This window comes from Dysidea avara, chromosome 14 (assembly GCF_963678975.1).
Source record: "Dysidea avara chromosome 14, odDysAvar1.4, whole genome shotgun sequence".
Classification (NCBI taxonomy): domain Eukaryota; kingdom Metazoa; phylum Porifera; class Demospongiae; order Dictyoceratida; family Dysideidae; genus Dysidea; species Dysidea avara.
In genome coordinates, this window is record NC_089285.1 from 7,258,007 (window position 1) to 7,273,002 (window position 14,996).

Genomic DNA, 14,996 nt, shown 5'->3' on the forward strand with positions numbered 1-14,996 from the left:
TTGAATTCATCAGTGTTGAAAGATCAAGCTAATAAAAAGATCAAGCTAATAAAAAGATCAAGATATATTTAGTTGTGATAAGTTTTGGTGGTGATGGAATTCATGTATAATGAGTGCTATGAAGCAATCTGTGTTTTTGCTGTGTGCATCCAAGGAGCTACTCTTACAAAACGTTCCTTCATCTTCTCTGGTACCAAGAATACCAACAACATGGAAAGAATGTGGTCTTGGATGCACCCAAGATCAGCAGTACCTTATGTACAGGATATTGTACACGTTAGTGTAAGGTCGAAATCAAGACTACTGAAGCTTTCAGTTCTTCTACCAATTGGTCCTAATTTCTGTGCCAGTGGAAATATCTCCAAATGATTCACAGCATACAGTAAAGATCATCACAATCTTCAACAGTGTGACAGTGATCATAAAGACAAACAAATTTCAATTCTATCACACACATTATGGGTTCAGCCCACTTGATAAGTACTATTCCAGAGGGGGGACCTTTGTTTATGTAAAAATGATGGCATCCTTAGTTACTAGCTACAGTACCTCGATAAGATCCTAAGTCCCCTAGGAAGAGTGGAAATAGCATGCTATTGGAGGCAATGGATACTGCTCAATGAGAAATAGACTTTGAAGCAGAACTTACCAGCAATGCATACCTATGCATTGCTCATACTTTATAAACGTTCCTAATGAACGCTTGTGAATAAGAAAGATATTGTACTTTTTCTTGGCTCTAGAATCACAATCCTGCGAGAAGACATTTGAGAGTGCCCGCAGCCAGAGTACTGTGTTCTCCTCAGTGTTGGATTTCAGTATTTTAGGACTACTTCAAAGATTACACTCAGATGCTGAGAAATCTGGAATCAAGTTCCCTCATGCAGAGAAGCATCTTGAGAGGTCTGGCATGAAATCCTAAGTTACTCCAACAGTTACAGATATCAGTAATCAAACAATTCAGAAATCAGCTGAGAATCCATCGAATAGAGCAAAAGAAACTTTAACAAGTCTTGAAATGGACAAACTCTTGAAGAAATATTCCAAATGGAACAACGTGAAGTGGGGTGAAGAAGATGAATGTAATGTCCAGCAAAACGTGGATGGTGAAAGTGACGATGATGATAGAATGCTGAATCTGCAGCTAAAGAAGTGGTGGCATCTACAACAATACAAGAAATACGTAAAGATGACCCAGTGGAAGTAGAACTACAATCTTTCAGCAAAGAATTTGTCAATAGTAAAAGTAGGTACAATAGCACAGTAGGACCTCCATTATCTGAACACCTGTGTGCCAGTTAAATCATAAAAGTGTTCAGATAAGTGAATTTGTTTGGGTAAATGAAGCCCATTCATTTATATAGGAAGTTCTGTTTAACTACTCTAATAGGACATACACTACTCTAATAGAACGTTCACCTTATGACGAAATACTCTAATAGAGCAGTCACTTATACTGTTAGGATAATCGAGGTTCTACTGTATAGCCATAGGGCTGGATGGTATTGGAACTTTAGTGCCAGGGTATATCATGTAGAAAAATATTATTTATTGAGATGACTGTTATATTAGAGTGGCTGACTGTTTTACTAGGGTTCCTTGATACTTTTGGACTTGCTTGTCTGTTTGACTATGATACAATATAATAATCAAAAGAGCTGTTACAAACACTTATTATTGGTTAAAGCCGCAATATTGCACATTATCATTTCACTGAATCGAGTCATTGGACTACTGTGGTCTTACTATGATACTGAGATAGCTGCCAACGTAGATGACCTCCTCTATTTAAAGTTTTTCTATATCATGGTAGCACTACGCCTAGTGCCACACTTTGCATTATGTTGAGTCATTACTATTTAAAGGGACATTATGATGTTATTGTTTACAATGTGAAGCCGTTTAAGTTTATGATGCAATATTACTAAATTGGTGACGTAAAACTATTAAACATATCAAAACTTGTGTAAGATATTCCAGATTTCGAATAGCTTACACTCATTTTGTATAAAATAACAGTCTTCTAAAGAAAGCGCCATAACTTCCGTGTGCTCTGCTTGACAGACATGAAGTTTGGTTTATCAGTTCCTCAATGAAAGGCAAATCAATTCATGTGTAAGTTCTTTGTGTAGTAACAAAGGGGAAACAAAAAGGAACCTTGTATTGTGAAATTTACGTGTTCAGAATTCCCATAAAAACATGTGTTTTTTTTATATATCTCTGTAAACTAACCTAAGTATCCTTCGCTGCGTAGAATGATGCCAACTTTAGCGAATTTAGTTGAGGATAACAACTTGTAAATTGGGATTTTCCTGCCAAGATAATTAAATTTTCCAATAGGTTAATGTATGGAGTGCGTATTATGTCATCATCAGCAGTAAATAACTGTCGCTATGGCACTTTTTCCCATTTGTACAGTTGGCATTGGATAGAGAAATTCAAGGGCTTTCTTTTATTGTATGGTGTGCTGTAGAGAATTTGTGAACTAAAGGTTGTAATTTAGTGTTTTTGTATGTAGTGTAAAATACATGTATTTTGCATTGGACAATGAATGACAAGGAATGATGAGATTTTATATCAGCCTGTTTTACCAAGCTGATGTTTCAAAAATGATAAAATTTATTTAATGTATAATTCTTAGAGGTTAAGGGTTTAACCCAGTGTTTTGAAAACTTTTAATGTTGATCACCTGAAAATGCTTGATTTGACAAATTCCATTCATATGTTTTGAATGAACAGTGGGTGAAGTTTCTAAAACATGCTTCATTCTTGTACTCGTACAGCTATGAAAGGATAGCGAAATACAGCTGCATCACAACCAGGTGGATGGTGGAGCATTACCATTGTCATACGAAGCGCTACACAACAAATGTCACTAGGCACCTACTACACTGTTGTGCACCTGCAAACACCTGTTGCACTATATCTCATCTGGTGATGTATTGATTTACAAGCCTTTCTTTATTCACTGGTAGTAAAAGTGTGTATAATTATAGTTATGCAGTGATTTCACAGGCAGTGAAATAACATGAAATTGAATGGCTTCAATACAGTCACAGTGTCCCTTTAATGATGAGATGCTCCAACCTTTATCTAGTGCTCATGCAACTTCCTTCTGTACAAGTTGGTAAGTAATGTAATAATATTATGCGTTGTGGCTAATAATAGGGATACCACCTGTTAGTTTTGTTCAACCAGTTAGACCTGTACTACCACCTGTTGTGGATGATAATGCATCTGTTTATGTTCTAACTTATGGTAATGCTATGTGATGTCATAACACGCTGGGAAGCTAATACACTTGCACGAGACTACTGTGCACTGGAATCCATAAAATGACACGTGCATCCTCCTTAGTTTGATGTATTGCTATGCGTAAATAATTATCTAAACCAAGCTGTAAGATAGGTGTTAATGGAAAAAATTATAATTCAGGTGAATTTTGTGCTAAAAATCCTAGTGAAACTGTTGATTAAAAATTTTTTGCATTAATGCATTATCATTGAGATTTGAAGATCATTATCTTTGCGATCAATCTTTGAAGTGAAGTGAAGATTAACAAGCAGATTATTGCTTGCCTAATGAACACCGAAGAAGAAACAATCACTGTGAATAATAATGAATGTTGGTAAACAATCAGGTGCTACAGACTGTGGACTTTATACAGTTGCCATGATGTCCAACTTGGTTCATCTATTCAAAGGTGCAAAGTGAAATCATGAATTCTACGCTCAGAAACTTTTGATGTACACGACACCTGCAGAATTCCGGACGATGGAACAAAGATGGTGTGTTTCGATACACACAATAGATGGTACCATACTACTTGTGTAGGCTATTCATCTAATAGAAAGAAATGGTACTGCACTGTGTGTAATGGCACAAAGGTATGACTGACTGTTATTGGTGTATGTACACTTATCTACTTGTCATCACATAAAGATAATTGGTCTCAATAGCACCTGTATGAATTATGGCACAATAAAGTTGTATGGTAAATATCTACATTTTTTGAAACCATCAAATGATAAATATTACATCCAATTCCTTGGTCACATGTGACCACAAAGACCAAACTCAAAGTAGGCATGGCAAGGATGGATACAAAACAAACACACAAAAAATTAAAATAAGTTAATTAGTCCAAGTCGGGTTGCTGCGAGCAAAGAATAGTCTCTGGGACACAGCGTGATAGTAATTGCTGCTGCTCTATCAAGTGCCGTTTTGGAAAAACTTTAATTTGAAATGTTTTTCATTGCTATAATTGTCTTATTAAGGTAATTGTTAATATTTTTGTGTAGCTAGCTATGTGGTTCCAAGTATAATACCATACCTGTTTCACTGCCCGTACAAAAGTCTCAATAGTAGCAGTGAAATTTATCCCGTATTTCACTGACAGCAGTGAAAAAGTTGTAATTCAATTTCATTGGCTAGAATTTATGTTAACAATGTAGCGCCAATTAGTGTCGACGCGTGTTTAGTACATAGTGATAGTGACAAATTGCGTACATAGCAACGCTAATGCACAGCATGCGCATATGCAGCGAGTATGATAGTAACTGGGAATAGCATGGGTAGCAGTGAAATTTGGGATAAATACCACTCTTGTGGTATTGGAAATGGTAAATTTCACTCGGCTTCGCCTCGTGAAATTTATCCCCATTTCCAATACAACACTCGTGATATTTATCCCAAATTTCACTGCTACCCATGCTATTACTAGTACAAATCCTAGGTGGGATCTTAATTTGAAATCTAGAATCTTGCCTTGGAATTCAAAATCTTTTGTGAAAATTGGAATCTTACGTGTGATTTTTGAGTGGTGTCAGACACCTCGTGATCAGCAAGCACTTGAATGCAAGGGCTCAGATGAATGCAAACAGAATAGCCAATCAGATGCAAAGGGAAAAGAAAATATAATTTAGTCCCTTACAAACACAACACAAGATGTTGTCAGTGATCAACCTGCTCAAGAGACAAGTATCTAAATCACAGTAATGAAGTAGTATAAGCATCCAAAATGGTGGTCATTAAATGTGGGAAAGTTGCAATTAAAGCCAAAAGTTTCTACAATGCTACCTGCTTTTAGATCAAAATATAGGTCTTGGCACATGCCTCAGTTTTATTAACCTGGATCAGTGGGCTATCAGTAGTGACTTAGTTTTAGTACTGACTCATTGTGCTACTTCTTCATAATAACATTTTTGACATCCACATAATGCCTATCACTCTTGAATACATAATTTGTCACCTAGATAGTCTGATTGGTTCAGCTCCAAGAAATACCCTGTGGTGTCTGTTTAACAATCCTCAGTAACAATACAGGTTCATTGCAATCATAAGATATATATCACGAACCACAATAGTAGGTTATTTATTACATGCATGTATCAGCATGTTGTACTATATGATAAATAAGTCTGTCAAGATTGTCTTTGCACTAATAAATTTACATATAAAACAGTCTCCATAGCACTACTAATGACATCACACAACAACAGTAAGTTACCTGAATAAAAAGACAACATAGAATAGTTACATATAAATTTCAAACATTTTAATTCCATTAAAGCACCATGTAATCTCACAAGACAGACTCCAGGTCTTATTATTTCAGTGCCCACATGAAAACGCAGCACAGTAATGCTAATATAAACCATTAATAAAAGTTAACAAACTAGTTTAATCAAAATTTAAAAAGGGAATAAGGATCATTAAAAAAGTAGCTACACAAGAAGGGATCATTGGGATGGTAATGTAAACTCCTATCCCATTTCTTAAATTTCTTCTTTTTTTAAAATCTAGTAGGTAATTGGTATTTATACAAAGGTCGATAATAGATAACAATAATCAATGAATGCATGCCCTTAGCTATAATCACAACTGTACTTATATAACTTCTGATTGTGGAATTGATTTTTAGTACCCAAATTGGGAGATATTTTGTCTAGGTGTGTTGAAAATTTCACTGTTCTACAACATTGTACTACTATTTTACAATGCACAAAACAGTGCAGATTGGTACTATTTGATACTGAGAAGGCGGAAGCATGAGACTGTGTGGCTATCTAACTAAGAATGCTTACTGGCTCATCACTGAAGCCTTAACAGTAGTGCTAAGTACTGGTATACGAGCAACATTAGCCTCTACCACTACTACTGCACACATACACATGTTTCATAATAACCATGCACACGTGACCTTCCATATCAAAAATAGCCTATGAAATTGCGAACATTAGCAAATTTACCAATCATCCGTATATTTTCTCATAATCCTTGACTGAGCACCTGGAGTCGTACGAATATGCCATGACAGAGCGTCCTCGCTGTTCTGCTTCTCACCCAAATTATGCTGAGCTTGCCGATGTTAGGGTCCCAAAGAGAAGAAGAATAGCTAACAATGGCATACACGCCGTTCGTGATGTTGTGGATGACCCTCTCCAGTATAGACTAGAAATTATAGAAGATGCTGAAAACTTGGACAGGGTAAAGGTTAGATACATTGGTTACAGCAGCAAATACAATGAATGGAGAACAAGGAATGAGATAGTTGAATTGAGTGAGAATGACACAGATGATGATGATGATGAACAGCCTTCCATGGCTAGTAGTAGCCGAGGTAGTAGCACGACCGTGACAGCGGCACCTCCCTATTCTTTAGTATTGTTAGTTGCTCAGACAATTAAAGATTTGCTAATCTCAAGCAGAAGAGGAAATCCTATGTGCAGTTTTGTTATGCCATTTGACAAGGTTGTGTTTGACTCATTGGCCATTAGAGGTGTCCCGGCCCAGAGACGCAGAGTGCACAGGCAAATATATACCATTCCACGCCTTAGCAGGTTTGATGAATTGTTTGGGGAAAGATGGTACATTCGTGGGTTAAATGTAGCAGGGGACTTTTACTACGTAATACCAGGCTCAGTAGAATTCTACTTGAAGCAATGGAAAGGTAGAGCTGATTACCAAGTACAGGCTGATGGTACACTGTTAAAGAATATTTATGGCCAATGTTACCAGCTAGCTTTTCCATTTATTAGAGGCATGACTTGAGTATGTATATTTGTATCACCGTTTGAGCACATACAAGTCATGTTACAACTCATTATAATTTTAGGTAAGCTTGAGTATGTATATTTGTATCACTGCTTGAACACATACAAGTCATGTTACAACTCATTATTTAGGTATAGGTGAACATGGTCACTATCTAAATTATGTACATCAAGGAGGTCATACTGGTTACAATGATCACGGCTCATCGTCACCTGTTTCCACAACTCATTTTTTGTTCAAAGTAAATTATTCTTTAGCCTTACAGCACCTTGCATTGTGGCCTATCTGTTTACAAGTTTCACACACGTGTTGTAGCTTTTGGCGAGCATAACCACTATCCTCCAATTTCTCTAGCCTATTGAGTTTCAGCAGGATTTGTTGTAGGCTGTCTTTGTCGTGATGATTTGTACTTCGGAAATAATATTTGGTAATTTCATCATTCAGTTTTTCTAACCCTTGTTGGGAAAAAGGAGCAATTGTCTTGTATTTCTCAAGAAACTCTGAAATATGGGAAGAAAGTAGGTGTGTATATGGGTAACACTCTTAGATTGGTAAACACTGATAAACAGCCTGTGCCATTTTGCTGCATCTTTTTGAAATTCTGTGTGATTTACTGGTGTGGTAGATGTAAGTGATTTATATAGTTGTAAAAAGTCAGCCAAAAGCTTCTGAACATTTGCACTATTTGGAATGGTTGGAAAAGGACTGAAATATTAATTTTTGCAAAAAGTCTCAGTTTCTCAGGTCCTGTAAGATCTGTCCATTTAGGCTGTTTAGAAGCTGATAGAAATGAAAACATATTTTACGTTCTTTCAAGAAGTTTTTGTAAACTGTCAAAAGTGGTACAGAATCGGATCTAGTTTCCTTTGATCTAGATTCCCTTTTGTTTAAATCGTCTTGTCTTTGTAATTCAACTAGGAGCAAATTAATTAGAACATCACAAGAAATAGATGTAGTATATCTGGTATGACGTGGTCAATAGCAATTGAAGAAAAAAGTGGTGGTCGTATACAACCAAAAGTTTCAACGTTCCTTTTCTTCGCCAACTTTGACAGATTCTGAATTTCCTCGATTGTCCTTGCATCCTTGCTTACATCACTTATTGACCATTGCTTATTTTAAGTCATACCTGTCAGTACTCGGGAATTTGCACCATATACACGAGTAGCATGCATTTGCTGCTTTAATTCCTAGGCATATGGCTAAGAATTTCCAGTCAGCTCCTAAAAAATATTCTATTTCAAATGTGGTATTATTTATTTTGATAGCATTAGTTTTTTGAACTTCTGCTGCTAATTCTGACACAGCAACTTCCAAGTGCTCATAATCTTCTGTGGTATTTATGAGAGCTAAAATGTGATTTCCTCTGGGAGAATTTGGGAATTCTTCACCCTTTACATTCACTATAGTGAAAGCAATCACTAGTATGTGCATGCTACGAGATACATACATACCGTCACCGGTTATTTTAACTTGAATTTTTCTGATTCCTTGCAAATTAGCATCGCATGAAAGTAAATGCTGAAGTCTCTCTTTTCAAGGAACTGCTGAACACCTATAGCATTTCCAGGTACGGCCTCAATGACATACTTTGAATTCATCTGTTTAGCTTCCTTCTATAGACAGTACGCACTAGGTAAGTGCAAATTAGTCATTGAAATTTCATGGTATGCTTCATTTGATATGTTGTATTTTTCTTTGATATACAAATTTTTCCTCACCAAAGAATCTTTGCCATCTTTTGGAGCTGGTTTGAAATCTATTACTGGTTTAGGACCTATATTATCAAGAAACACAGTTTGTCCTGTATCACCATCACACAATTCAATATGCTTGCATGTAAATTCACTGTCAGCTAATACTCCGTCAATGCTCTTAGATATAATTTTGATTTTTTTTCGCTTGTGTTGAATGGAGTATTCTGGCCAAGACTTCACTCGTTTCCTTTTTATTGATGCTCCTGATCTGTAAGCTAACAGTTGTTTGTTAGATGCGTCTAAATCAGAACACTTATTTGTCATATCCTTTAGTTTCTTACTGGCATCTCAACTCTTCCTTTAATTCATCACATTTTGACTTTACTGTTAAAACTATTGCTGAATCTTTTTTGCAGCTAGGAACAATTTCATTTTCATTTAAGGTTAGTAGCCAATTCATATCTTTCCACTTATCAAGAATTTCAGATCTTTTTCTGCCACCACACAAGCTAAGGTGCTTTCCCATCCTTGATAGCTTAGACATGAAAACTGATCGCAAACGATTCGTCACTATGACATTGGAGCGTAATTTAACAAACACTTTGGTGATTACTTTCTCAACAGCTAATTCCTTCAGGGTTAACAACGTATTCGCTACAGTAGCTTCACTATCACCTGACAAGTCAAACAATGGATATCCAACCTTATTTGGATGACTGATTGAATACAACCAATAGCTAAATAGAAGTAAAGCAACATTTGTAAAGCAGCATACATACCAGTACCTACACAGAGTGTAACTAGTATGAATAAGTTGTTGTATTATGATATATCAGCTATACCAATTTCAGCATCAAGACCCCAGCATTACAGTTAGTGTGAATTGAATGGCAGTATACTTTCCAAAATTAGGTGAGACACACTTTGACCAAGTGTTCAAGCACTACTTTTTATCAGAGACTGGACTATGTTGGCGGCTTAACACTGTACATGGCCAGCCCACTGGCTTAGCCAGGCGTCATAACGAGCCAAACGTTATAGATACTCACTTATTGATCTCAAACGAGCAAATTTCAACCATAGAGGCTCCCAATGATACCACTAATAGCCAGAACAGACACAAAACGGTGAAAAGGCGGTATTCCAATGTAGACATTTGGCTTTTTCCTAACAATAATAAGATAATAGTGGCTATATATGGTACAATTTCAGGTGTTTATTCTAATTAAACAGGGTAAAACTGAGGGTAACACCCATAGTCTTGGTAACTCTAAATCCCACAATACATTACACATTGAGAAGAATGGTGGACCGGCGGAAGAAATCGCAAAAAGGCGGATACAACCACTGCTGCTACAGTCATGAAAATGAAGTAGAGTATTCCTTAAAGGTATATGAATAATTAACAGGCCGATTTTTCTGTAGTTACCACTTCGTGATGTTGGTGGTATCGAAAAAATCACCTAAATCAGCTCAATTTACACGGGCCATTTTACGCACTTTATAGTATGTATGTAAGTCACCATGTAATAGTACAGTTTGAAATCCAGAGTCTTCTTAGCAAACAACATCGACCTTGTTCTCCAAGCCTCAATGTGTTTGTGCTGTTGTATGGTTACTTATGTATGTTAGTGCTGCTCTGTGTGTGTGTGTGTATGCTTTAGTGGTGAAGAACTACTTTCACAGCAGTCACGAGCAAATGGTATAATGTATCTAGACTCACAGACTGGATTCATGGACTGAGCTCAAAACAGCTTCTTGTCGATAATCCAGGCATTATCTATTTCTTAATATGCTGGAGACACCATTATCAAGCTACAACTACCGGTACTGCTCTTTCTTACAAGTCACGCATGTTGAAAACGTTTAAATATTAGCAGTACATTACCATTAAACAGGACACGCCCCCTAAAATGCATTTACACCCCTAACACATATTAATATTATTTACATGAGTGTGGTGGTTCACTTGTCAATCTAACACCGATGACCAACACACGATTACTTATCATGTACCACGGTAGTGGTACATAATAGGGATCAGGCAGAAATTTTTCAAAACACTCTAATAGAACGCACGCCAAAAGCAGCCTTCCGGGCTTTAGATTTTATTTCTAAAACATTCTAGACCTTTCTTTTGTGTTTACAACACTAGCCAACAAGTATTAAAAGTAAGGGAAATGGTTTTAGGTGTTTTTTAAAATTTTGAAAATGGTTAGATTCTCCATCTTCTTCTTTCTTTCTTTCTTGTTTCGCGCGCCTACAGCTCGTAGGAAGTAGATATCAGCCCTAAAAACGTATGGCGTATTTAAAAAACATTCGTACCCAGGTCTGTGTGGTATTAAAATCTTCCCTCTCTAATGCGATTGCGAGATATAGAGCAAGAATCACTCTTCGAGACGCCATTCGATCGAGAAGCCATACAGATGATAATATAGAATTGTTTAAAATTTCATTGCTTTAGCTCACAGGACTAAAATGCATCAAGTTGTATCACACTAAACATTAAACATAACTATTGTTCACTGAAACTCGGGTTTTAGACTTCCTTCATTACGAGACAGTGAAGGGGGTGTGGCCCGCACCTCGTCACTTAAACTATTACTGTACGCCTTTCGTGTATACTTTCTATTATATTCTTCAGCTGTTTACCAGCTAAGAGTCGACATAACAAGGCTTGTAAGCTATTGGAACACACTGGTAAATTTCAAATTGAAAAGGGGTGTGTCCCTTCTGTACGCGATTGAAAAATAAAAAGCGGGATACTCCGTATACTCAGCACTTTAATTGGAGTCGACCACGTTTTGTCAAGCATGTGTTTTACTCGTGTTGAGATTTCGCACCGCTTCGTTGCAGTAAACGGTCACACTAGTGGATTTATCTACTCGTCAAAGGAAAGTGGTATTGTTTACTGTATTGTTAACTGTATTGTTAACTAATTGTTTATTAAACTTATTTATGTAATTGTTTATTGCCAGTTGATATTACAATGGGTTTCTTTATTAAACAATCATGTACTGTTGAACGTATATTTAAGAAGTAGTCCATGTGCATGGACATGAAAAAAATCATGAAACTAGTGGGGCAAAAAAATTATTAATTTTCAACAAGTAGAATAGGGATCAAAGATTTGATTTTGAAAAAAACTGCGTAAACAAGAAGTAATAGGGATGATAATCCACAAAATTCTATGCATCATCAGTTCAAAGCAAGTTATTTGAATAGTGTACACTCAATTTGCGATTCCTATTTCAACTTGTGGTTAAATTTTGTTAAAATGTTGAAATAGGAATCGCAAATTGAGTGTACACTATTCAAATAAATTGCTTTGAACTGATGATGCATAGAATTTTGTGGATTATCATCCCTATTACTTCTTGTTTACGCAGTTTTTTTCAAAATCAAATCTTTGATCCCTATTGTACTTGTTGAAAATTAATAATTTTTTTGCCCCACTAGTATCAATATATATTCATTTCATTATATTTGTACATTGTCAGAACGTCAGTGCACAGAAGTCAACGGTAGCATAATTGGTTCTAATTAAGTTTAAACAAGTAGAAGGAAAATTAGGAATTTTAAGCTGGATCCCTAATATACAGTATTACTGTACTGTATGATAAAAATGAAGCAATAACTTTTTATAGATAACTGTACAAGTGCATTAATTGAAAGTACCAACAAGCAGAAAAATGACAATGAAGTTACAGTGTTGTCATCAGGGGATGAAAATGACAACTCCTAATACAGTGGAACCTCTCTTAACAAACTCCCCGAATTAAGGACATAATAGAAAAATGCCTCCTAAAGAGGAAACCTCTATATTACAGCAAAAAGTGCCAAAAATTCTGTGTCCCAAATGTCCGTAATAGAGAGGTTCCACTGTAGCGTGTTCCTAAGTTGATAATTCAATTAGGCATTTCATAAGTTGACTGGAAACCTCCAAATTGTGGAAATTGCTTTCCTGAGTAACCCACAAGCAAAATTAACAAATAAATCTGTTAATTGCTTTCCACCCTCAATAAAATGTTATCTTTTATGGATGACCAGAGTACTTGATGTTCATACATCTTGAAGCTGAGAAACACTGGGTTGCTATTTCCATGATAGCCTGTCACAGTTTATTGCTACAATTCCTCTTAACTATTGTTCCATTATCTGTTGAGCAAACCATGGTAGCTTTGCTGAAGCCAACACGTCCTGTCACAGTAAAGTTAAAAATTTTATCAAGCAAATTGTCTCTGCAGACTATGTTGTCTATGCTTTGGCCTATTGCACTTCACTTGCTCTTGGGAATAACCCCAGTTTTATTTATTTATTGAAATCAGGATATATTGCATGTTACCATTTCTCTACCTTTCCTGTAGCCAGAAAGTGCTAATTGAGTTGTGACAGTTGCTTTGTTCAAATAAATGAAATATGTCCAATTTGTCTATTGTCAGATAATAGTGGTACTTAGTGAACAGCGGTATCACAAAGAGTGTGATCCAAGTTTTAGTGAAGATTATGAGTGGACCTAAGTTAGTTAATTCGTGTAGAGAAAAGTGGCTGGCACTTCATACAAACCTTAAAACCTCACAATTTACTTAGGGATTGGCATGTTACCACCACTAAACCATCAACACATAACTTGATTAAATGCCAAGTATCATGTCTGGCCGCCCCCACATCATTATACTATATCATGATACATCGATATAACTGATTGGCTATATCACCACCTTGTTACATCAATACTATCGATATAACGATATATTGTGGCAGCACTAAAACTGACTAGCTTGTGGAGTAGTTTGTATGATTATGAACATGAATTTTGCACTATAATAAAAAGTGTTGTCATGTAGAATAGCTTATTTTAGTTGCTGTTTCATTTCAGTTTTAAGACAGCAGTGTTCTGAAGTGAGTAGCTGCAGAAATGAGATGGGTTGTGGGACAAGTGAAGGCGATTCTACTACTGATGAAAGTGTGCCTTAGAGAAAAAAAAAGCAAGGAGTGAAGCTACCACCTCAAGTAAACATGGATTGAAAAATAATGATGTCCAGGAAGAATTTTCCAAACAGTTGTAACAATGTAACACTTATTGTAATTGCACATTATAATGGTACTTATAAATGCATGTGCACTATTAATTGTCTGTATGCATGCGTAGTAACACATGTTATCACTGGTTGTACCACACTGTTGTTGTACTTGACGCCTGTACACGGACCCAATGTTACATTGGTGTCAGAAGTGGGATTCCTCCAAATGGAAGAATTTTTCAAGACTAGAATACCAGCTGTTGTACCGTGGCAATCGTTGAACGGTACCTGAAAAGGTTAGTTGTGCAATAATTAGAACTTCTGTTGTTGTTGTCTTCTGATTTACTAGATTTCACCTGCGATGGCTCAGTTGGACTTGCCACTACCTGAAATCACCGTGTCTGAATTTGAACGCACGTTTGAACTAGTTGCTAGTGCAAAAGAATGGACTGAAACGAAAAAGAAATTGATTCTCCCAATTGATACTATGGTTGGCACCCTGCCACATCAACAGACGAAGAAACCACCTGCATTTGTTAATGATCTGCACCGCTCACTTGCCTCTGCTTACCACACAGTGAGAATTCGCATCCAGTTAGCCTACAAGCGTAACAAACAGCGATATGATAAGGAAAAACCATTCACCCTCTTTACGGTTGGAGACCAAGTGTGGTTAAATGTTCCTGTTGTTAAACCTGGCTGTACTAAGAAGTTTACATCTCAATGGAGGGGTCCTTACACAGTAATGGACAAGGTAAATACATCTGATTACCGCATCCGGCTGATTGGTTCTCCTTCTAAGGACCTTGTAGTTCATCATAATTGACTGAAATTGTGTTATGGGACACCACAGACGGTTTCTTCAAGCAACACTTCTGCTACAGCCCGCCTCTATCCAGATGTGGTACGCCAATCTCCTACAGAGCAAGTCAGAGGGTACACCTCTTCAGTTAACAACCCCCAACCAGACTTAGCTACCCCCACTACTCGACCGTCATGGAACTGTGTACCTCCTGGATGCTACAATGACTTTGTACGCACTGATGATTTGTGAGGACACAAAAACTTGGAGGGGAAGTAATGTAACAATGTAACACTTATTGTAATTGCACATTATAATGTAATTGTACTTGTAAATGCACGTGCACTATTAATTGTCTGTACGCATGCGTAGTAACACATGTTATCACTGGTTGTGCTACGCTGTTGTTGTGCTCGA